This window comes from Ambystoma mexicanum, chromosome 8 (assembly GCF_040938575.1).
Source record: "Ambystoma mexicanum isolate Mex_15411 chromosome 8, UKY_AmexF1_1, whole genome shotgun sequence".
Classification (NCBI taxonomy): Eukaryota; Metazoa; Chordata; class Amphibia; order Caudata; family Ambystomatidae; genus Ambystoma; species Ambystoma mexicanum.
Genome location: NC_090929.1, coordinates 754,899,738 through 754,925,752, shown reverse-complemented (window position 1 = coordinate 754,925,752; position 26,015 = coordinate 754,899,738). Strand labels below are relative to the sequence as shown.

Genomic DNA, 26,015 nt, shown 5'->3' with positions numbered 1-26,015 from the left:
GATCGATAGACCTAGAGTATCGATTAACTGGTCCCCCTCTACCTATCGAAAATTCACTGCTCTTGTAAACAGAGATCTATGGAAGAGCAAAGGGAAAAATTGTCATGAAAATGAAGTTATCCTACAGTGGAATTTTCAGATGATTGCCTCACATCTTCTAAAAATGTCCCACATGTGTGACGGTCATAACACAATTAAAAATGAGGATGTGCATTATTCTCAAGAAATTGCCTCAATCAAACGGAAAAGAATGCTGACCTTAGAGAGGCGAGGAAGTCCAGGTTGAGTAACACTACTTCTGAGTATATAACGAGGAAAAAAAAATCATATTCAACTATAAATGCGCTTTAAGTCAAATTTGTGCCTTGAATAGGCTAAAGCTAAATCAAAAAATAGTTAATGTATTATGTAATCGTAAGACTAAAGACATTTGGAAAATCATTAGATCAATAGACAAGGAACAACCCCATGAATCCGACTCGGGAATTGCTAGCTCAACCTGGACTGCATTTTTTCTATCTAAATTTGCTCTTCCAGATAGATTTAGATCATTTGAACATCCCCCTGATTGTCATCTAATTCCAAATTGTTGTCCATAGGGACCCACAGATATACTTCATGCAATTTCCAAATTGAAGGGATCCAAATGTGCAGGTCCAGATGGTTTACCCCCTTGTTTGATCAAAGATGATCCGTTGTTCTGGTCTGCGATCTTTAACACCATGTTCCAAGAAATCTTTAGTTCAAAAAAGATTCCGATCTCCTGGCTCACATCAATTATTATTCCACTTCACAAAAGGGGTCTATATCCGATCCTAATAATTATAGACCTGTGGCAATAATTGATTTAGCAGCGAAAATCTTTGCATCTCTAATCCTGCAAGAGCTGGAGTTATTCACTCGTAACAACACTTGTCTATGCACTGCACAAGTAGGGTTTAGAAAGGGTATGGGCACCCCTCTTAACGCCTGCATTCTTGCCCGCACTATTACTTATGCTAATTGTTCTGACAATAGTCTCATTTGTGTTATAAGAGGCAAACTATGGCAAAAAATGAGCAAAATTACCCTCAGTACCTGATCACTTTAGTAGAAATGCTCCTCTTTAACACGAACTTTAGAGTGCAAATCAATCGTGCAGGATTCCTTACTGAGGCTATACCAAGCTGGACTGGTGTCAAACAAGGCTGCAATCTTGCAGCCATCCTTTTCAACCTATATTTGGCTGACATAGACGAGATATGGAACCGTGATAAATCTTTTGCCGCTCGAATAGGGTCTCTTACCCTATCTTGGTTAGCATATGCGGATGATATCCTGTTGTTTGATCAAACTCAAGCAGGACTTCAGATGAAATTGGAAAATTTTCTTCAGTATTGCAATACTAACAATTTAACCATAAACCCTCAGAAATCAAACATAATTGTATTTTGTAACAAGAAAAAAGTTTGGCACTTCCCTTGGACAATTGATGCCTTACCAATAGCTGTATACATAAATCTACCCTATTGAGGGCTAATTTTGACGAATAACATGTCTTATAAAAGAATGAAAGAACTTCTCATGGTAAAATTGCTTCCTCTGAAGGGCCAAATAAAAATCCTGCTTTACAAAATTTGCAGGTTTTCACTAATCCCTTTATTGGAATTTTATCAGAAAAAGTTGAGGCAATTATGCTTTATGGAGAGGAATTGTTTCTTTACGATCTTGGCCCCCTTCTAGATCAAATCCAAGGTTCCATCTGGAAGTATGCTTTGGGACTACCTACATCTATGCCAAATGCAATTCTTAGGCACGAATTAGGCCTCAATTCACTATCGGTTAGATATAATTGGCGCCTACTGTCCAATTTCTCCAAAATGATGTTTCCTCCTAAAAATTCTGTGTACATGGGCCTGCATCACATGCTTGTCAGTAATACCCTCCCCTCTCTGGTACAGTACAAAGGGTGTATGCTGTCCTTGTTGGAAAAAATCAATATGTCTGTTGAAGATCTAGAACTGTTTCAAGCAAAGGTCAAGAAAATAATATTTGAATACGACTGGGCAGATAGTTGCTTGCAAATGCAAAGATATCCTTCATTTGCAGAATATTCTAAATTCTGCCATAAGCAATCCCCCTGCCTTGCTTATATAACATTGTGTCCTTGTTCACAGGTCCATAGAACATACATGTTGTTCAGACTAGATTTGCTCCACACAAAGGTGAGAATGAAACATTGGGATAAAAACAAATCGGACAGGAGAGATGATATATGCAGATTCTGTAAACTAACTCAGGAATCGCTCAAACATCTTTTTATCTTTTGTACATATTTTGAAAATGATCGCTGTAGAATGAGGAATTCATTTTTACAGGCCAATTCCGTCTTAGCCAGAAATTGGATTTGGATAATATGTATGTGGGGAACTACTAATGCTTCCATACTTAAGACTGTAAGGTTGGTAATTATGTTTCATATGTTAAGTTGAACAGGCTATTTCTGGTTTCGTTCAGGCTATAAGCCTGTTGAAAATCTATTACAGGAGTTGGTTATTCTGTCAGACGTTTTTAATTGTATTTTCTTTTTAATTATTTGTAAAGGTCTTTGTACTAAAAACTAAGAATTAAAAAAAAAACAAGCCCAATGCTACACATCCGCCTTCTTTATAAAGGGAACACACACTCACAACAACACACACCATGTTTTATCTCCCAACCGGCAGCGCGCCCATTACACACTTCATAGTAATAATAAAACATCTCTGCAGTATCTTCGTAGTGATTAATTCGTATTGTGGGATGTATTGACCCGCTCTGCTATGCGGAATCCCTTGCCAGTTATGGGGAAAGAATCAGCAACAATGGTGGCAAAACCCTTGTGCGCGCCAAAAACCTACAAAAACCTCCCAAAACCATGTGCTTCAGCACACAAAAAGAGGGATGCACAGAGAAGTTACTAATGAAACTTTAAAAATGACCTAAAAATCAATAGTCTGCTGAATTAGCAAACATAAACAGGATTGTTGACAAAAAGGAATACAGATTTTAGTTGTGTTTTTGATTCCACAGATTTTAAGGCCAAGAAAGAAATGTATTTGTATGTGATGCAACAGATGTGGTTTTTGCTAAGTTTAAAAGTTAATTAGCTTGGCTGAAGCTGCAAAGAACTGGAAAAGCAGGGCTTTTTTCCCCCAGAAAGAGGGCCTTCCTCTCAGCAGAGGAGGTGTTAATTGCTGGGTAGCCCAGACTTGTGTCTACAGAGAGCAAAGGGACAATGACAAAGTTGCAGCCCAGGAAATTGAAAGTTTGAAAAGGGGTCGTAAATGGCCTCTGGAAGGAGCAAGCAAGTGGGGGATGCCTTGGACTGCAGGGAGACAAAAAGAGTTGGAGCCAAGCAACCATCTGTTGCTAAACATGAACAAAGAACACATTTTAAAAGATTTATAACTTGCTATTCAAAATGGTGAAAAATATAAAAATGACAGTTTTTAATTTAATTTCTGGCTGCACGTGTGAAGAGGCGGCAGAACTGTGTTACATGTTCTGGGCAGGAATGGCAAGATATGTGGTTTTATGCAAAAGGTATTACTGTTAGAATTGTGAAAATGTACATGCATGTCCCCATGTTAAACACGCATATTTGTGGAAATGTGTAAAAAAATTGGAAAGTGTGTTCATAGCGAAAAGGACAAAATTCTGTAGAAAGTTAAAACAAGATCCCACAGCTGCAAGATTTTGATGAAAAGATGCTACACAAAATATGGCAGCTTTGTGTGTAATTTGTATAAAAGCGACTAATGTAGAAATGTGTGTTTAATGTAAAATCCGATTTTGAGACCGGTGGCTAAAGGAGAGGTCTCTGAGGACTGTAAAGCAAATAATAAAATGTGACATCAGCCGGCCTTGATCCAATCACCCCAAATGCAAGGTGGAGATGAAGTGTTGACCCTATCCCAGTTCAAAGGGTCAAGCTTAGCTAAGCCAGCCCATACACCCCTTTGTGATGTCATTTTTAAAGGATAAATAGAGACAGCTGACAACACACAGGGACACACAGATCCCTCACTCTCCTGACTGCTGGCGGAGCGCCCTGCTGCTGAAATCTACATCTTCCTTGTTCCAGACTCCAGAAACTTGGCAAAGCAAAGGCCTATTACATAGCTGAATCATTCTCAGCTAGGCCTCAAATTCTAGAACAGAACCCCAAAAGTCTAGGGGAAGCATCATAATACAGCCGGGCATCCTGTTAATGCTTGCCTGCTGAATTGAAATATCCTCTGAACCAAGAAGGGCAGATCCTGTGCCGTGCTGTTACCAGAGCGCCTTGCTGACCTTGTCCAGTCCGATGTGCCCAGCTGTCAGTCCCTGATAGACCCGATTCAATGGTCCAGAATCCTGACGGTCCAGAATCCTGACGGTCCAAAATCTTAGATCAATTTTGTTTTGTGAGTATTAACAGGAAGCTAGAAACTGTTGATTCCTGTGCATTATCTTGTCCCCTCCTAACCTCTGAACTATCCTTACTTCCATAATCAGTAATATTGTTTAAATCCATAGTGAAATCTTATTCTGTCTATCTGTAAAAGTATCCTTTTCCTAGTCATTTTGTCAACTTTGATCTATTAATTTCATCCAAGTGACCAGCCTAGCGCTCCAAAGTGGACCGCGAGGAACCAGGACTGAGTCGCGAATCACTCCTGACTCTTACGTTATGCCATCCAGGTGGCTTATGTTGGATGCTCTAGTCCATAGTCAATATTTTCTGATTTTAAAACTGAAGCCTCTTTCCATTCTCGCGCCTATCTCGCAAAAACGACCTTTACTAAAACCACTATAACTCCCTCAGTTTTTGTGATAGGTACAAGTAGAAGTTGGAATTCCGTTTCTAACATCCATAGCTATCCATAGAACCCAAAAGCATTTCAAAACCGTGCGGTTCTCCCGTTATCGCGAATACCGTGCACAGAAAAGTTTGCTGCGATTTTAAAATCCTGAGAAATTTGACATGTGTAAAATAGATTTAAACTGCTTCCGACTTGGATTTTAAGATTGCAAATGTTTTCTGCTGACTAAATCATTGCTTATGCTTGTGTGCAACTGTTCGAAGCGGCTCCCATAAATATTTACAACAATTTAAGCATTTTTCCACACATTTAGAGTTCTTGCTCAGCCACTTTTAAAGTCATCCTGACAGTTGAAAAGCCCACTTCATTTTTCTCTTTCTGTGCAAGGGGGCAAGGGGGAAGTGAGACACCGTGATCTGTACTATTTCTGAATACCTGCTATCTCCTCACATTTATTTAAATTTGCTTATTGGTGGGTTGAGGGGTGTTGCAGGGGAAATTTCTAACCATTGTGCTATCTGATCTGAAACCAACACAAAGGTATTATTTTCTGTCCTGAAATTGTTTTGCTCATTACTTAGTCCTAGTGTATTAAAGAAATCATTCTGTGTTGTGTCGCCCCATTGGTGATTGTTGTTTACCTATTAATATATGTATTGTGATTTTGATCTTAAATAAATAATACCTTTTACAAACCCGCCTGATTCCTGGTCCAGCGTTACCCGGGTATTCTTAAAAAAGGGTGTAATATGAGTGGTACATCTTTCAAATAATTGAATCTATATATCAAATACATTTTTCCATTGCACTGTACACTAGGTCGAGAGCAGAGTGAATCGCCTGATTGAAATCCTTAACTGTATTGTAAGTTGACGGCGGCATTGCACTGCTTAACAAGAGACTTCCATGCAGATAACTCACAGCCAGTATCCCCCTTTATTTGAAGAAATTTAATGTAACACCACCTTAAATGTCACAGCACAAACATTGTTAAGTGCGTAACACTTCCTTATAAAGGGTACACACACTAACAACAACATGAACCAAACCCGACAAGACAAGCTCTCACATCAAACATACTCCACGTAACTAACATTGTAATCCACCAAATAACAAACAACTTACTACCCAGGACTGCCACTCCCAGGTCTCACAGCCGCCATCTGTGAGCACAAACCACACACTGGCACATACACAACTATCCAAGCGTACTCTCCTTTCTCCCTGCCTGCCATACCGGGTCTCGGGCCTGGCACGCCCAAGGCACTATCGCAACCATCCAAATAATAATCACAACTAACCTGCTGTAACCACACTATAGTCTCTCTCTCTCTCTCTCTCTCTCTCTCTCTCTCTCTCTCTCTCTCTCTCTCTCTCTCTCTTCTCCCTCCTTCCCCCCCCAGTTCTGGTGCTTCCGTCAAGTCGGTGAGCGGCTGCCGTCCTGCCTGCCCGGTCTGACCTTGTGGGCAGGACAGCAGCTGCTCACAGAGCTCGGAGTGTGCAGGTCTGGTAACAATGGTGCCGGTATGCTTACCGGCACCGTTGTTACCGGAACGGCACACTCAGTCTCAACAACGTCGTGTGATGGCTTGGAATGGGGTTGGTGGCATTCTGTTACTCACCAGTTCAGGTTTCTGGCGAATGAGTTGAATGGTCCTAGCAATCTTGCCCTGGGCTTTCAAGTTGGGGTGGTAGGTGGCCACATAAGCATTGCTCTCTTTCTGTATGTATTCCAGCAGTTCATTTCATGGTACTATTATTGCTCTGAATCTTGTTATACATGATCCGGTCACTGTAGCCATGATTTACGAGTTCCCTCCAAAGCGTAGTAGTTTGTCAGTCGCATTCAGATGTATAAGAGAATTTGGAAGAGAGGGTCCCTAGAATAGCCCTCATGTCCCCTAGGTGAATGTCAACCCACAGAATGAAGAATGAACGGTGTAACTCGTCGTCCAGCCAGCCACCAGGTGCACCAATGTACCAAAGATATGACAAGAGATATTCTTTCAGACAACCATTTAAACCGTTTCCAGTTGATGGGTTTGAGGATACATGGGTGTCATCAATGGACCAGGTTGACTGACAGCAAAACCAAGCAGTGATGACGTCATTAGAGACATCACAACATAGCAGCGTTAGTCAAGAAGCAAATCAACACTCATGCATGAAGTAACGCAGACATACACTAGTTTCTATTACTTGTAGACATGAAAAACATGCTTATGACTCCCGTAGGTAGAGGACGGATACACTTACATAATGGCAAAAACCTATTCTTTCTTTCGCCAAAGCAGTAATGCAAGACAGCAAAGTATACGTGAACCAAGCTTGCATGTGCTTTATTGCAACTAACCTTAGGGAGCTATAGAAACACATAGGGAACTTGTAGGGTGACTAAAGTGAATAAGGCTGAATCACAGCCCTCAGATCCATGGAAGGGGAGACATGGGTCCTGCAGCACGAGGCGCACAGCTGGCGTTCACTGCCAACGACAGTGGCGGGTGGAAAATTCCTGGTTCCCGAGGCAGCAAGTCGCTGTGAAAGAATTCAGAATAAAATCCTCATAATTGCAGACAGAAGAGTTTGGATTTGTCATCTCTTCACATGTGACCCAGAAGAGCAGGACAATGCACATTGACTCATAGTGAGAAGAGATGCTGTTCACAGCAAAGCAGAGTGAAATATTACACGTGTTGCCCACCAAAACTGTAACCTGCAGGCACTCTCCTCGGCTAGGTGATCAGACCAGTAGCAACAATCCGGAACACACAGCACTCCATAGCCATTCCCATTACCTTGAAAAGGTACACTGAGCTCTGTGAACAGAAAAGGGTCCGAGGCCTGGGAGGATCCACTCTAGCCAATCCAGAAGCTCCATTTGTAAGATGATATAATATTTTGCATGGACCAATGGTCTTCCTGCGACAATGTAGTGGGGACCTTTTGGGGGCAGTCTCAGGCAGACATGGCGACCCAATGGGATAGATTCATATATGAGACCTCTATAGATGATTAATACAAAATAACCAATGGTGATACCTCGTAGGTGTTTGGGGTGGACCTGTTTTTTGTTATGTCACTCGTGAATAAAAATGTGCGACACAGGTTCGGGAGCTGAGATTGCTGGAGAATTTTGTTTTCCTGTATGATCCCTGTGCATTCGAGAAATAAAGAGAGTAAACTTTGCCCCATGGCTAAGTCTTCCATTTTTGAATTTGGGAGGTTTGATGAGCCTACGTTACTCTGTTGATTCGGTTATTGTTATTAAGAACCCCCGATTCCTCCAACATACTTCAATTGGTAGCAGAGGACAGTTCACTATGATCGCTTGGAAAGAGGCCGTCTCCTCCTGCAGCACGCCTGGAAGGCTGTGAGGTGACCCACGGGAGCTGAGAGTACATGGAGAGTATGCACCATGAAGCAGTCCTCATGAACCGCCTTGGAGAAATTCCTGCCCGCTTTCCGTGGGACACCCAGCAGACCGGAAAGGCATTGTGGAAGGTTGGGGGAGAGTCAGGGTCCAAACGACTTCAGCAGATCACAGAGTGCATGTATAGACAACTCGTGGAGGGGTGGATCAGTGTTGATTGGCGTAGGTGTTGGAGCATTAGATGTGACAAGAAGTGTTGGTTGATTTGTCGTAAGGGAATATTCGGTCTTGGGGCAATCAGTTTTGCCAGTCAGCTCAGAAGATTGACTTGAGGATACGGATGGCAGAATGTCACGCTCACCTGATTCCCACGGAGGCGCAGGTCTGCTTTGAGTGCTGATGCTTCTTCAATGGTGAAGCGCAGGACTCTGATGATGGACAGGAAGGGCCCCTCTACTCTGGCTTTTCTGGCTCGCATGAATATTCCCCTGTGCGTGAAAAGGGAGTATTACCTACTGACGGAATTATGCTCAAGCCTCCCACTCCCTTCCAACCCTCCACAATACCCTTCCACGATTCCCCGTGAAGTCTCACCTTAGGGTCTGGAAGGATGAGTTCTCCTTCCTGCTTCTGATGCAGGGGCGCGTTGAAACCCAGTTACTTCACTGGATTGAGGTTTGATGGGAGTTCAAAATAAGCTTGACTATTCAGGTGAGGCGCTGTAAGAGTTCTGTTGCAAGTTCAAAAGTTCTAGCTTAATAATAATGTTCATTGTCTTATTGCAGCAAGCGCTAATGCTTATGTCTTTTTCCCCTTAGGGGCCGGGGTTCGGAATGCCGGAGATATGGCGCCAACCCGAAGTGAAACGGGCAGTTCCAGTAAATAACAGGTAAGTTCTGGATGAGCGTTCAGGTAATGTCTTTGCATTCGCTCATTCAATGTCTTTGTCTTTTTTCCCCATAGGGGCCGGGGTCCGGAATGCCAGGAAGCGGCAGGACCCGAAATGAAATGTGAATGACCCAACAGGTAAGTCTTAGAAGGAAACTGAGCTTTTCCTATTTCCCTTCCTTCTCTCACCTTGTTTTCTTGTCTTTTCTCTCTAGGCTCTGGGAAGTGGGTGCGGATCCGGATGATCGCTGCTGAAGATGGAGGCGCCCAGGAAAGGTGAGTGAAATGCAGCGCTGCAGCGATCGAAGCGAAATGCTTTTAAAATGGTGTCTTCTCTTTCAGGATCGTCGGTGTGATGTCTCCGTGATGCAGCTTTAGCAGGTAAGGTCTTCTTTCTCTCCAATTCTCTCTTATCTCCCTTTGCAGGCGACCCAGGATGCTGACAGGCGTGGCTGAAGTCCAGATGCAGGAGCTGACACGGTGAGCGTCCAGCTGCGAGGAGCAGAACAAAGCGAAGCGTGAGTTGCTGATCGGGCGTGGTTTAAATAGCTTTGGAAGAAGTTCCAGGTATGTATCCTTCCACCGATCAGGTATGTATCCTTCCCCGACCACACCCAGGTGGAAAGTAGTCCCACAGGTAAAGTAGTTCCATTCTTGGTTGTACTGGCTTCAAAAGTGATGCATGAAAAACTGGATGAATACACATGTTAGACGGTAAATCCAGTTTAAAGGCCACAGGATTGATTATAGCCTTGATGGAATATGGTCCTATGAATCTGGGATTGAAGGTTTGTGGGCCCTAGAGCGGTAAATGTTTCGTTGCTAGCCATACCTGGTCTCCTACTTGGTAAGGAGGAGTTTTACTTCGGTGCAAATCAGCGTTTTCTTTATACTTTTTCTTGGCTTGCTGTAAATGAGTTGCAGCTTCTTTGAAGGCTCGGGTTATTGAGGAATGCAGATGATTTACTGCGGGCATTTCCAAGGTCAGAGGTGGATCTAGGTCAGAGGTCCGAGGATGGTGACCATACAAAGTATAAAAAGGAGTTTGTCCGGTTCCAGAATGCACTGAATTGTTGTATGCATATTCTGCGATCCAAAGGATGTCTTTCCAATTTAACTCGGATTGGTGTAACATGCACCGAAGATATTGCTCGAGAGTCTGATTGGTTCTCTCGGTTTGTCCGTCGGTCTGGGGGTGGTGCTGGTGGATAACCGCACATCTATTTGTGCTAGTTGGCAACACTTCTTCCAAAAATGGGAGATAAATTGACTTCCACGATCCTAGACTAATATGGAAGGAAAACCATGTATGCGAACTATATTCTCCAGAAATTCCTTGGCCAAGGTGGAAGCTGAAGGCAAACCTTTTAAAGGGATAAAGTGGGCCATTTTGGAGAATAGATCCACAATTACAAGGATAGTGTTGTAACCAGCACAAGGAGGCAGGTCAGTTATAAAGTCCATTGACAAGGTGTGCCATGGTGCCGGTGGAATATCCAAGGGCTGAAGTAGGCCGGCTGGCCTTTTCTTTTGACCCTTGTTTTGGGCGCAAATTCTGCAAGACAATACAAAAGACTCTATGTCTTTTCTCCAAGAAGGCCACCAGAAGTGGCGTTTGATTTTTTCCTCCGTTTTAGCGATACCAGGGTGTCCTTCCATTAATGATTCATGATGATGGACAATAACAAGTTCTTGCAATTCTTTACTTGGCAGAAACAACCGCTCCTGGAAGTAGGGTAAATCATCCTTAACGGTGTAATGAGGACCCTTTTGACTCCATTCCAGTAAGGCTGAAGAATCTAGAAGTTGTTTTACTTGCGTTTGGATGTCCTCAATAGTTTGCAATGAAGTTAGGCCTAAGATTCTTTGTTCAGGTATGATTGGCACAGGTTCTAAACTTGAAATGTGTTCTTCCATGCCAATGCGGGATAAGGCGTCCGCTTTACCATTCTTGCAGCCAGGGCGATAGGTAATTACGAAATCAAATTCCGCAAAGAATAGAGCCCATCGGAGTTGTTGTGAAGATTGAGCTTTGGCCGTCTTTAAATACTGTAAATTTCTGTGGTCCGTAATTACGGTGATGGTGTGTCTTGCCCTGAGAAGGTAGTGACGCCAAGCGTTGAAAGCAGATTTAATAGCCAGTAACTCCTTGTCGGTAATTGCGTAGTTGATTTCAGGAGGAGAAAATTTCCTGGACCAAAAGGCCACAGGGTGTAGTTGGTTAGTTTCTGGGTCTCTTTGCGACAGGACAGCTCCCATGGCCGAACTGGATGCGTCGGTTTCCACAATGTAAGGGAGATCTGGGTGCGGGTGCTTCAATACAGGTGCAGAGGTGAATTTGGTTTTCAGGTCCTGAAAGGCTTGTTCGGCCTCAGGAGTCCATTCAAAGCGTTTGTTTTTCTTTAGGAGAGCTGTGATGGGTTGGACTGTTCGGGAAAATTCCGGAATGAATCTTCGATAGAAATTGGCGAAGCCGAGCATGCTCTGAACTCCCTTCACCGAGCTAGGAGATGGCCATTTGAGGATGGCGTCCACCTTTCGCGAGTCAATTCGGACTCCTTGAGGTGTCAGGATGAATCCGAGAAACTCAACTTCTGTGGTATGAAAAACACATTTTTCGAGCTTTGCAAATAGTCTGTGCTGGCGCAATTGCTCAAGAACTGCCCTAACATGTTTTCTGTGATCGGATTCTGAAGAAGAGTACACCAGGATGTCGTCAATATAAACAATGACACAGACATCGATAAGTTCCCGAAGAACATCATTCATACAGTACTGAAAGGCGGCAGGTGCATTGCACAAACCAAAGGGGATCACCTGATATTCGAAGAGCCCAAATTTGGTGCGGAATGCAGTCTTCCATTCATCGCCTTCTTTTATACGCACCAGGTGATAAGCTCCTCAGAGATCTAACTTGGTGTACACACAAGCGTCTTTCACCTGGTCGATAAGCTCAGGGATCAGGGGCAGAGGATAACGATTCTTAATCGTTATTTGATTTAGGGCGCGATAGTCTATACACGTTCTAAGGTCGCCCTCTTTTTTCGACACGAAGAACAGAGCTGAGGAGACAAGAAACTTGGAGGGGCGAATAAAACCATTGGCTAGGTACTGATCTAAATACTGACGCAAATGCAGGTTCTCAGGTTCCGTAAGAGCATAAATCCTACTACAAGGTAGTTGAGCATTGGGTACCAGATCGATTTGGCAATCATAAGAAGGATGGGGAAGTAACGTGTTAGCCTGTTCCTTCTGAAAAACGTCTTGGAAATCTTGGTATTCTGACGGTAGCTGTACAGGGGTGGAAGTAGCTGAGGCTAGACCCATAACTGAATTTCTTGGATAACAAGTTGGTTCACAATCAGGAAAACTTATCTTCTTTGCTCGCCAGTCGATTCTGGGATTATGTGTTTCTAACCAAGGAATTCCAAGAATTACTTGAAATTGTGGGGCCTTGATCACATCAAACACGATTGCTTCCCGATGTCCATCCTGACCCACCAGTGTCATTTCAACAGTGGAATGCGTTACAGGCCCTGAGGCTATTTCGGTTCCATCTACTGTAGTAATGACATCTTGGGTTACTTTCGAGCGGAGAGGGAGCTTAATCCTGGAAGCCAATTCACGGTCTATGTAATTTCCAATAGCTCCACTGTCGATGTATGCTTTTACAGCATGCAACTGCTGAGGCTGTTTTGGGTCCACGAGCACCATTGGCATGACAAAATGCGAGGTCAAAGAGTTTGTTTTCAAGCTCGGCAAGCGGACCCCTACGCTTGTCGGGCTAGGTCGTTTCCCGAATCAGGTGTCAATAAATCGTTATCAGTGGCTCCAACCACCTTCTTAGGTGGTTTAACCGGACAATTTCGAAGAAAGTGACCGGAAGTCCCGCAATACAGACAAAGTTGCATTTGCCGCCTTCTCTCTCGTTCCTTCTGCGTTAATGGTCCTTTAACACTGCCGATTTGCATAGGTTTGGATACGTCGGTACTCTTGGAGTTTGCGTGGGTTTTGATCGGTACTCGGGTTTCGTACTTGAACCGATCTGCTTTTCTATTTTGAAGTCTGTGATCAAGTTGAACCACCAAGTCTATGTAGTCTGCGCAGACCTGGGGTGGATCTACTATCTGAGCTAGAACATCCTTAAGCTCTCCACGCAGGCCTCGATGAAACAATGTGATCCTTTTGTTTTCTGGCCATCCAGTTTCCACAACCAGTCTATTAAAGGTGGAAACGTAGGACAGGAGATCCTGATTACCTTGTCGTAAGGATAGCAGTTCGTTATCAAGGGCCTGTCCTTGCGAGTGTCGAGCAAACAATCTTTCCATGCTGGCCTGGAAGCCCTGAAAATCCTGGAGAATGGGATCATCCTGATTTACCAATGGAATAGACCAATCGGCAGCACTGCCACTGAGGTAAGATAGTATAAAGGCTACCTTGGTCTCGTCGTTAGGGAAGGGCCCGGGTCTGCATAGAAAGTGTAAACGACATTGGTTCGTAAAGACGGCATATTTCTTGGGATCCCCCGCAAAACGTTCAGGCGGGGCCAAAGGCATGTGTCCAGGTAGATTGATTTGTACCGGGTTATTCAAACCCATTGATGTGGAAGTACCTCCGGAATTAGGTAAAGGAGTGTGCCCTGCCTGTGCCTGCAATAACCTTTTGGCCAGGTCATCAGTTCTTTCTTTGGATAGGATCAGTTCCCTTTTGAGAGCGTTAGTCTCCTGGCGGGCTGAGTGCACTTCTGCCCGTAATTCCCCCAAAAGCTGGGCCAGCTGATCTGTCTCGGAAGTCTCCATAGCGCCCGGGTGGGAAATTGTGGGTAGTCTTCGCGTTCTGCCACGCTCACCTGATTCCCACAGAGGCACAGGTCTGGCTTCGAGTGCTGATGCTTCTTCAATGGTGAAGCGCAGGACTCTGATGATGGACAGGAAGGGCCCCTCTACTCTGGCTTTTCTGGCTCGCAGGAATATTCCCCTGTGCGTGAAAAGGGAGTATTACCTACTGATGGAATTATGCTCAAGCCTCCCACTCCCTTCCAACCCTCCACGATACCTTTCCACGATTCCCCGTGAAGTCTCACCTTAGGGTCTGGAAGGATGAGTTCTCCATCCTGCTTCTGATGCAGGGGCGCGTTGAAACCCAGTTACTTCACTGGATTGAGGTTTGATGGGAGTTCAAAATAAGCTTGACTATTCAGGTGAGGCGCTGTAAGAGTTCTGTTGCAAGTTCAAAAGTTCTATCTTAATAATAATGTTCATTGTCTTATTGCAGCAAGCGCTAATGCTTATGTCTTTTTTCCCTTAGGGGCCGGGGTTCGGAATGCCGGAGATATGGCGCCGACCCGAAGTGAAACGTGCAGTTCCAGTAAATAACAGGTAAGTTCTGGATGAGCGTTCAGGTAATGTCTTTGCATTCGCTCATTCAATGTCTTTGGGCCTCATTACGACCCAGGCGGTAAGTTACCGCCTGGGCCGTGACTTTACCACCATGGCGTAAACTACGTTTACGCCATGGTGGTTGGCGGACTTACCGCCCCATTCCGAGGTCGGCGGGGCGGTAAGTCCCCAATCCCCATTTACCCTTCCCCATTCCCATTTTTGCCCCATAGGGCATAATGGGAGTGGGGAAGGCGTTAATTACGCCACCGTAAATTACGGTTGCGTAATTAACTCCATGGTCCCTTAGCGCCATGGATTTTAACACCTGCTAAAAGCAGGTGTTAAAAGCGCCATGGCGCTAAGGGACCTCGTAATTGGCGGTAAGGGGTCGGCGCAGCTAACGCTGGCGTTAACCCCTTACCGCCAGGGTCGTAATGAGGCCCTTTGTCTTTTTTCCCCATAGGGGCCGGGGTCCGGAATGCCAGGAAGCGGCAGGACCCGAAATGAAATGGGAATGACCCAACAGGTAAGTCTTAGAAGGAAACTGAGCTTTTCCTATTTCCCTTCCTTCTCTCACCTTGTTTTCTTGTCTTTTCTCTCTAGGCTCTGGGAAGTGGGTGCGGATCCGGATGATCGCTGCTGAAGATGGAGGCGCCCAGGAAAGGTGAGTGAAATGCAGCGCTGCAGCGATCGAAGCGAAATGCTTTTAAAATGATGTCTTCCCTTTCAGGATCGTCGGTGTGATGTCTCCGTGATGCAGCTTTAGCAGGTAAGGTCTTCTTTCTCTCCAATTCCCTCTTATCTCCCTTTGCAGGTGACCCAGGATGCTGACAGGCGTGGCTGAAGTCCAGATGCAGGAGCTGACACGGTGAGCGTCCAGCTGCGAGGAGCAGAACAACACGAAGCGTGAGTTGCTGATCGGGCGTGGTTTAAATAGCTTTGGTAGAAGTTCCAGGTATGTATCCTTCCACCGATCAGGTATGTATCCTTCCCCGACCACACCCGGGTGGAAAGTAGTCCCACAGGTAAAGTAGTTCCATTCAGGCCTCAAGAGGACCTGGATGTAGCAGCATGGTCTGCATCAGGTAAGTGCACATTAAAACACTTGAACACATGTCTAGCTTTATGAGCCTGGCGCCTAAGGCGCCAGGACTGTGTTCAAAGGGCCCCAGCTTGGGCCCGCTGGCACTTCCCTGGGGGGAATGATGCCTGCCTCTGGGGTTGGTGGGTCGGACCTGGCTCCTTGGAGGTAGGCATCATGACACAGAAGTTATGTAAATATCGGATTTCCTGTGGGTTGGGAGTTGTAGCTCGGGTCATGGATGAAGGTATCCCTGTGGAATAAAGCTTAGCAGATGTTCTAGCTTGTATTGCGGAAGGTGTTCTGCTTAAGTCTCGCTCAGGTGTTTTATCTACAAGGCGACGCTGCAGGTACAGGCAGATCACATGAATGATTGGAATTCCTTGTTAGAAGGGCAGGATGACGACCATTTATATGTTTTTGTTCTGTCAAGTTTGTTGTTTTGGTTGGGGAGTTTTTATGTGGACATATCGACGGGGCGGATATTAGCGATTTCTTTTACTACTTACTGTAGAGGTGACATCACCAGTTAGGGTGCTGTATAGGACTTAAGGTGCGGAGCGTCTTTTGGTGGTTTGTGAACAATAATGGAGCTTTGAAACAGTGATCGCGCATTTGGGGTGGAGCGTGGACAGTGCATGAACAGAGTTGTCAGTTGAGCCTCTAAAGCAGAGAATTGCAGAAGGGCGGTGCACGGAGCACACCCCTGGTATTGGTCGAGAGGCTGAGATTAATGTGGCGATTGTATGGTCAATAAGAGATATTTGTTAACTGCATATTTGAACTGTGGATGTGTCAAAATCCCGAGTCAGGGTAAAGCAAGTATTGATATATAATTACTGAGGTAAAATCATGAGGGACACACACCTAGAGCACATTTGTAGGTCCCTTCCATGGTATAGGGCAAACTCTGTCAGTATAGCGTGGAATGGACTTACAGCACAGAGGGCAAATTGGCAAAGCCCTGGCCAAAAGAAGGGAGCTTCTCCAAATTTGTGCAGCAACCATTTCACCCATATATGCACATGGCTTACAAGCGGAAGATGTTAAGCAAACAATGGCTATATTAGAATTATGGAAGATCTTTCAGGACAAGGAAGGGGATCTGGCACGGCAACAGTGGATGCTGAGCCAGTGAGAGGCGGAGAGAGAATCGCCCTTCCCTCCTCAAACAGAGAGTGAAGAAGCAGCAGCGTGGACCAAGGAATTATACCCCCAATTATACCCCCAAGGGAACTAAAAGCAGCGGCAGGGTACACCAATACCACTTTTGCAACTCCGGCTTATGTTATGTTACTTTGCATTTATATAGCATCTTATGTATCATTGGTATGATCTCAAAGCGCTGGTAGGTTGAACGCCCTCGGGAACCGTAGTTCAAGTCAGTTGAGAGAGAGAGATGGTCATAAGGTGTGTGGGTGCACCGGATGTGTGTGCAGTGGTGTGGCAGTTGCGTGATAGCTGCTTCATAGCGGTAGGTGTGGTGGTTGGGAGGTCAGGTATATGTGTTAATTCTGGGGGGTTGACACCCAGGCTGATTTCTGGCGGCGTTAGGCCTGAGGAGAACGCTTAAGCTGCCTGTGTGTGCTCAGCTTGCTGTGTTTAATTAGGATGATGAGGTGGGTGTTAGTATGAGAACAGCTATACCAAATGTGTCATAGTATCGCTGTGTTCTATTTCAGTGGTGGTGTATAGGAGAGAGTAAACATGGTATTGTGATATGGTGGTTATGGTGGTGATATGGTGGTTCCAGCCTCTCATCCGCTCCATCCGCTCCTTCTATTCCTTCCACTCTTTCCCTTCCATCCAACTCATCTGTTCCATCCACTTCATCCGTTCCGCCTACCGCATCCGTTCTATCTACTCCTTTTGTTCTATCTACTCCTTTCGTTCTATCTACTCCTTTCGTTCTATCTACTCCTTTCGTTCCATCTACTCCTTCCGTACTGTTCATTCCTTCCATTCCATCCACTCCATCTGTTCATCCACTCGATAAGTTCTATCCACTTCATCTGTTCCATCCGTTCCATCCACTCCATCCGCTCCATATGTTCCATCTGCTCAGTTCAATTCACTCCATTCGTTCAATCCACTCCATTCGTTCCATCCACTCTACGTGTTTCATCCATTTTATCTGTTTTATCTACTGCATCTGTTCTATCCACTACGTCTATTCTATCCATTTTATCCATACCATCCATTTCACCTGTTCAGTCACTTCGTCATTTCTATCCACTTCAATTTTTGTTTTTTCTCTTCTTCCGTTCTATGCAAATTCTTCTTCTATTCCAATCTGATTTTTCGGTTCTATCAATTCTTTTCAGGTTCTATTCGCTTCTTCCGGTTCATCCACTTCATTCCGGTTCATCCACTTCATTTGGTTCCATTCATTTAATTCCGGGTTCCATCTACTTCTTCCATTCCATCCACTTCTTCCGTTCCATCCACTACTTCCACTCCACCCGCTTCATCCGCTCCACCCACTTCATCCGCTCCACCCACTTCATCCGCTCCAACCACTTCATCCGCTCCACCCACTTCATCCGCTCCACCCATCTCATCCGTTCGATGCACTTCATCCGTTCTATGTACCTCATCCATTCCATCCACTACATCCGTTCCATCCACTTCATCTGTTCTATATACTTCACCCGCTTCATCCGCTCCGTCTACTTTATCCGCTCTGTCTACTTTATCCGCTCCGTCTACTTCATCCGCTCCGTCTACTTCATCCGCTCCGTCCACTTCATCTGCTCCATGCACTTCATCCACTCCAGGTACTTCATCCGCTCCATCTGCCTCATCCACTCCATCTACTTCATCCGCTCCACCCACTTCATCTTCTCCACCCACTTCATCCGTTCCATCCGTTCCATCCACTTCATCCGTTCCATCCGTTCCATCCGTTCCATCCGTTCCATCCACTTCATCCGTTCCATCTACTTCATCCGTTCCATCTACTTCATCCGCTCCATGCACTTCATCCGCTCCATGCACTTCATCCGCTCCATGCACTTCATCCGCTCCATGCACTTCATCCGCTCCACGTACTTCACCCGTTCCATCCAATTCATCCACTCCACGTACTTAACCCGTTCCATCCACTTCATCCGCTCCACGTACTTCACCCGTTCCATCCACTTCATCCATTCCATCCACCTCATCCGTTCCATCCACTTCATCCTTTCTATATACTTCATCCGCTCCATCCATTTCATCTGCTCCATCCGCTCCATCCACTTTATCCGCTCCATCCGCTCCATCGGCTCTATCCACTTCACTCGTTCTATCCGTTCCATGCACTTCATCTGTTCCATGCACTTCATCTGTTCCATGCACTTCATCTGTTCCATGCACTTCATCTGTTCCATGCACTTCATCCGTTTCGTCTGCTTCATCCGCTCCATCCGCTTCATCCGCTCCATCCGTTCCATCCGTTCCATCCGTTCCATCCGCTCCATCCGCTTCATCCGCTTCATCCGCTTCATCCGTTCCATCCGTTCCATCCACTTTATCCATTCCAACCACTTCATCCTTTTGATCCACTGCATCCGTTTCATCCATTTCATTCCTTTATTGACACTGGCAGTTTTAGTTTTTCATTTTCTCGATTGGGTCACTATGTTGGATTGTTACTTTTTGATTCAGCAACCTAGGGTTTCTGCTTATTGTGGCAGTTTATACTGTTTGTCCTAAGCGTCGATTTTTAAGGAAAAAGCCACGTTTTCAGTAATTTGCGGAAAGACATGAGGTCTTTGGTGAGTCGGATGTGGGGTGGAAGTGAGTTCCACAGAGTGGGGGCCAAGGCTGAGAATGATAATCCACCTAACCTGACAGTGTTGGTTTTTTGTATCACTAGGAGGCAGGCAGAGCTTGATCTTAGAGTGCGCAGTGGATGGTAAGGTTTTAGTTTGTTCTGAAAGTATTGAGGTCCGGTTTTATGCATTGCTCGGTGAGAGATGCATAGGGTTTTGAAGGTCACCCTTCAAGCAACCGGCAGCCCGTGCAGAGTTTTGAGAGCTGGGGAGGTGTGATCCGTTGGGCCAAGTGCTAGTAGCAGTTTGGCTGCAGCATTTTGTGCTCTTTGTAGTTTAGTCAGGTGGTATGCTTGGACTCCGAGGTAAAGGGGGTTAGCATAGTCCAGTCGTGACATTACAATTGATTGGACCGCGGCGAGTCTGTTGGGAAAGGAAAAGTATGGAAAGATGTACCTAAGAATTTTAAGGTGGTGGTGGCAGGACTTAGAGACGTCATTGACTTGGTGCGAGAGGGTATGGTCAGAGTCGAGAGTGCATCCAAGTTTTTTTTACTGAGGATGAGGTTGTCGGGGAGTTGCCCATGGATGACGGCCAGGGTAAAGGGTGCGGGAGAAGTTTGGTGTTGCCACACACCATGATTTCGGTTTTGGTGGGGTTTAAAAGGAGGTGGTTTGTGGTCATCCAGTGATCGATGTCAAGGAGGCAGGCGGCATGGTCAGGCTGGCAGCTGGGTATTGAGTTATGGAGTTTTAGGATTAGTTGGGTGTCGTTGGCGTAGTTGTAGCACAAGATATTGTGCCAGCGGAACTATTTGTGGGAGGGTGGACATGTAGCGGTTGAACAGGAGGGCTGATAGGCATGCTCCTTGTGGAACTCTGGTATTGACTGGTCGTGGGGGGGAAGCGAAGGAGGAGAGTAGGGTTATTTGGTTCCTATTGTTGAGGAAGGATGCTCTCCACTTGAGAGCGTTTCCACTGATTCCTATGGAGTCGAGGAAGATTGAGTGGTTGATTGTGTCGAAGGTGGCGGATAGGTCAAGAAGGATTAGTGCAGCGCATCCCGCAGAGTCTGCAGTGTTTTAAGGTCATCAAATGCCTCCTAGGCCCACCCGCAGAAAGTGGGGGCCCCTCCATGTTGGGCTGGCTGAAGGAATGGATGGAGGGGCAAAGTGAGGCAGAGCAGGGAACTAAGGCAACACAAAGCACAGGTGACAAAGAGGAGTGCAGCAAGATCCAGGTGAGGTTAAAGGAAAATTACTTGGGGAAAGAAGGAAACCTTGAGGGGCGGGGATCCCATAGTCCCGAACAAATGGGTAGGTGGACAGATATTGCTTAAACTAGATGGGAAGGTCTCAGTAGAGACAGTAGGCATAAACAGAAAAGTTGTAGGCAACAAAGACACAGAGGAGACAATAGAATGGGCAGCGATAATGGAAGAAGTAGAAAGACGGGAAAGGGAAGAGAAAGAAGAGAACGAAAGAGTGTGCAGAGAGAAACAGAAGGCAGGAGAGAGAGGAGCAGGACGTGAGAAGACAGAGCTTGAGGACATAGCGAGGAGAAAGGAGGAGGAAGAGAGGGAAAGACAATTGAAGAGCGTGGAGAAAGACGGAGGAAGAGAGGGAAAGACAAGTGAGGATAAAGAAGGAGAAGAGCAAGTTAGAAGTAGAGTGGCTCCTTAAGGAGCGCCGACGAAAGGAGGAGGAGGGACGGGCTCTAAGGGAAGTGCAAGTAAAGATGGATTTGGCATGTTTTAGTGACAATGAGGAAAGAGAGACTCAAGGGAGAGGGGAACGAGACAGAAGTGGGAAGAGCCGCAGGTTACCCCGTGGATAGACAAAGATGAGATTGATCTCCCCATGAGGGGGGAGTGTGGAAGTATGGGTGAAACAGGAGGAAAGCAGCATGGAAGCATCGCAGAGTTACTGCAGAAAACCCTGTGGTGCAACGTAAATCCATCTATATTTTGCAGAATTATAAACGACCGCCATAGTGGTCCGCGGTAACTCCGCATGCGGAAATTCGTTGTCACTATAAAAGGAAGTTCCACAGCAGCCACTTTGAAAAACACAATTCATCAAATATCTCAAGATATGAGTGCCATCCAGACACCCAGCTAAGGGCAAACCCCTGTGCTCTCTACTCACACCAACCCTAGCCCCACTCTCTCCACCCCTACCCTCCCACCCTTCCCCCACTCTCTCTCTACCCCACCCACTCTATCCCACTCTCTCTACCCCCACCCACCCTATCCCTACTGGCTTTACGCCCACCTAACCACCCAGCCTAAAATCTCTCTACCCCACCCTGTGCTCCCTACCCCCACCCTGCCCTCCCTAACCCACTATCTATCTCCACCATGCCCTCCCTACCCACATTCTCTATCTCTACCCCACCCACCCTACCCCCACTATCACTACGCACATCCACCCTCCAATCTCTTTAGTCCCACGCATGCTACCCCCATCCTTTAGCCACCATGCCACTGCCACTCTTTACCCCCATCCTCCCCACTCTCTCTACCCTCACCCATCTCTCCCCCACTCACCCTACCCCCTGCTCTCTACCCCATCCACCCTTCCCTCCTCTCTCTCTACCCAACCCTACCCACTCTACCCAACCCTACCCACTCTACCATTACCCCCACCCACACACCCTACGCTAATGCAAATGTTTCTCTGCCTAGAATCATTTTTTTGACTTACTCTCAAGTTTTTCAAGCTCCCCAGATAGCGCTTTGACTTGGTTCTTTAGGGGTGAGTCCCTTCCTTCCCTCTTAGACATCCTCCCTGCGAGGCTTCAGTTCTATTATGCAAGGCCAACTGAAGCTCCTCGGCTTTAGCGAGAGTCTTTCCAATCTGATTTATCAGCGGTCATCTGAGTTACCATGGGCATCAGCATATCCTATGTCCCAGTGGGCTGGCCCTGCCCCTTTAGACCTGGGCATCTTTCACAGGGGACTGGGTGGGCATCCTGAGGAAATGGGAAGGGTAGTCTCTCCTAAGTTTGTTTCAGTTGGTGGCGAGAGACAGGGGCTCAGCTCTCATGATGCTGCCTCCATCGCTGAGTTTTACTATTACCATCTTGCAAAGTAATGGGGAAAATGAACAAATCTAATCTGGGTTTCAGTTTTACTATCAAGCTGCACAGTGTCACACTGAAACAAAATGCACTACACGATCACCTGCTAAGCAAAGACCAATCGCAGCACAGCTCCTCTGAGCTTGGAATGTAGTCTTGCGGGGTGGGGCAGCCAATCAGCGCAGGTACAGCGTTTGGCGCCTCAGCGTGGGCCTTTGCTTTGCTTAATTGGGAACCCGGAGAGACCATGTTTTCTAGTTTCAGAATCTGGGGTAACACTGCCAGTTTCCAGCAGTCAGGGTGGGTACGTTTTCAAAGAAATACTTATTTTGTGACATTTGGAAACATACATAAAAATGTTAAAAAAAATGGATGGACAAGTGAGTTACGAGACTGAGAACGATCATCTCGAATAACATCTCGAAAACGAATAATGTAGTAGCCCGTAAAGCCCAACCAAGTAGAGCCTTTTGGGCCAAATATTTAACTCGAGAACGGAAAGATATAAGTATGTTAACTATGGCAGCGCCTAATCTTATAAAACAAAATCAATACCAAAGAGAAAACAATAAGGTAATAGGTAACGGACAAGCAGGATCCTGTGGCAAGGAATGGCTCCCTGGCAAAAGAGATACTTACATATTCTGGACCTGCAACCAAATGCAAATAAGCTAACAGACATAGAGGGCATAGGGAATTGTGCAGTTCTGGATAATAATACGAAGAATAATAATAGCAGGGTTCAATCTTGTGCTTCATGCTGGATTCCTCCCGCCTCTAAGCACTGTAATAATACATGCAATTATTGCGTCAATTTATCAAACTCGGAAGAAGGTAGGGCGCAGTTGACCATATTGACTATTAAACCTGCAAAGTGCAGGATATCCTCTTGCCAGTGGCCATCGCTCTTACACCTTGACCTAGCCACTTGGCAGCACGGAGGAAGAGGCATATGATGAGTTAATCAAATTAATGGTAAAAATGCTATTGGGACTCCATGAATGAGAACCATTATAAACGTATATCTGCAAAGTTAATAAATAAGTCAATATGTGATAGGACATCGGTTAAATGCTACTCATGTATATAATTTGATTGGATAGTTCCTATGTCAGTGATTGTTAAGAACAACATTGGGAAGCAAAGTTGTCTAAAGCAGTGCTACCGAGAACAAGCAGCAGGACTGGGAGGAGGAACTAGGAATATGACTGGGAGAAAAGACTATGAGTAGAACTGAGATGAGGGACTGGGATGAAGTCTAGAAGCAGGAGGAGGGCTGGGACAAATGGCTGTGACGAGGAACGAAGACTGGGGCTCAGACGCCATCCATTATTGGGCCTTAGAACGATTGGAAGAAGTAAGTATGACGAGCAGCAGGGCACACAAAATAACAATAGCATTGCCAGTTCTCATAACCAATTATTCTGCCTCTCAACCACTCCTTCCCTTCTCTCTTCTCTGTAGCATTGTTGTGGGCACAAGTTGCCACCATGTGGCAACATAAACTCATTAGTTGTGGCTACTAGCTGGCACGTAAGCACCACTTGTAAGCGAAAACCTCAGCATTGGACTACAGAGAGGCGGGAGAAGGTATGTGAATATGGACGCACAGCTGTTGGGTTTGGTTATTTACCCACCCATTAATGGCCCATGGCTTGCTAATTTCCTAGTACTATTCCCACCCATCCCTAATCCTACCTCCGAAAAAAATAATCCTCCTAGGATCTCTATGAGCTAGCTCTATCAGGGTGTAACATCAAACGTTGTGCTTTAAATGCCCTACTTATGTTGTTTGAAAGCAGTGTTCTGAGAGTTAATGGCTTATCTGCAGCTTTAAATGCTCTGTTGGTGTAATAAAATTGTCTTAAACAAGTGTGCCTTCATATTGTGATCTATGGCTTTTGTTAGAAAAGTGTCTGAATCACATTTTGATGTGCTTTTTTAACTGCAAAATGTGTGAAGAAGCCCTCACCCCCACGCTCACCCCCTTCTATATACCCACCCCACCATCAATATTTTTTGCAGTTAAAAAATAAATTATTAAATGAAGCAAAATGTGATTCGACCTGTTTCAAAGTTGAAAAAGCAGAGAATACCATATATGGGTGCTGCACCTGTTCTTTGCAACGAATTTCCGTTCAAAACAAGCATTTGTATGTATGAATGTATGGGCTCCGTAAAGTGCAAACCCAGCTGGGAAGCAGGAAACACACCCAGGGGCGCATTTAATAAGAATGGGGGTGCTGATGGGAAAGCATCAGCACCCTATTGAGATGATTACCTCCCGCTCCGACACGGGAGCGAGGTGGTTTTCATTAGAATTGGGGGCTTATGCTGATGCATGAGCCCCCCTATTCCAGTGATGAACTCTCTGCTCAGGTGCTGGAGAGGGAAGTAAAAATGACCCCCCTCCAACCCCCATTGACCAGGGGTGCGAGGGGACGGGGGAGGCTACATCGTTCTTAAACCACCCTGGGCGTTACCGCCGCCAAGGCCGGCACTGGCCTACAGGTTCATCCTCAAGTGTACAATGGAGGGGAACAGTCTTGTTGGTGTTGGTAAAGCAAACGCTTTGGCTTGCATATAGATGATAGGCATTTGCCGGGCACTACCTTAATACGCCCAGGTACTAACACCATTGTCCAGCTCTTGCCGTTTTATGGCCAGGTAGTACCATAATGGCATTGTCTCACAAAAGCCAAAACCGCTGGCTTTGCCAATGCTTGCTTCCACAATAGTTTTGAAAGAACACCCAATCCCCCCACAGGCAACCCTAAAGTATTTACACTCGTGTCCCTAGTTCCCTGGAAGAACATGCGTCTAGAATCTGCGCGTGCATGCATTTCAGCAGCTGCTTGCATGCCAAGGTTTCACGCTTTCATTCTTACCTATGACGCAATCCACACCCGCTAGTGTACTTATCAGAGGAACCCATTAGCACAAACACCATTGTGTCATGTTGGAAACCTACCCAGGTATTATCGCCAATATTGGAAGGACATTTTTGTAACACATAGAACAGCAAGAGGTGGGACGCTTGCGTAATGCAGTGCAAAAGCACATAGACCCCGACCCAACTAACGACACTGTCCGTGAACAAGTAGGAAACGCAGCACCGTCTCCCATTAAAGCACTTACCTCTAGCCGCAGGGATTTCTACTCACATTGTCGTCTTTGGTTTCTCTGAAAGATTGCTTGGCCTTGTGAAGCAAAATTGCTGTGCTGCATTACAGCGAGGAAGCCAGAAATCTCAATACATTGTGCAGGCTGTGATGCTTCCACGTAATCGTGCTTCCGCGCAGCTTGTTCGTGTCCTCGCACGCGCCTCCTGTGCTTCTCATAGCAAAGCCTTTGTACTTTAAGTTTACGCCGTTTTGCCCCAGGTCAAATGCAGTTTTTTCTGGTTGTCTTAATTTCTGTAAACATCATTCATTCGGTTGCTAGGAAACAGCCAACTGCCATTGCTTTAGGGCGCTTTCAAAACAAATCTGTCCTGCCTTTTTTATTATTATTATTATTATTATTATATGCCGTTTCTCTTAAAGATCGACATTGGTGTGCGTTTGTCTGGTTATGTAAGAGAAATGTAAAGTTTGACATTTTGAATCCAACTGAAGTTAAAAAGAATGCAAAC

General features: G+C 45.6%; 1 protein-coding gene across 1 annotated transcript in view; it reads right to left on the bottom strand.

The window, feature by feature from the left end:
- The window catches only part of LOC138473666 (coiled-coil domain-containing protein 110-like), a 35,895-nt gene extending 10,261 nt beyond the window's left edge, over positions 1–25,634 (bottom strand). Inside the window, exon 1 of the mRNA XM_069612182.1 lies at positions 25,520–25,634. The gene's annotated coding sequence lies outside the window, so the exon portion shown is untranslated. The remainder of the gene's footprint in view (positions 1–25,519) is intronic.
- Positions 25,635–26,015: the final 381 nt, after the last annotated feature.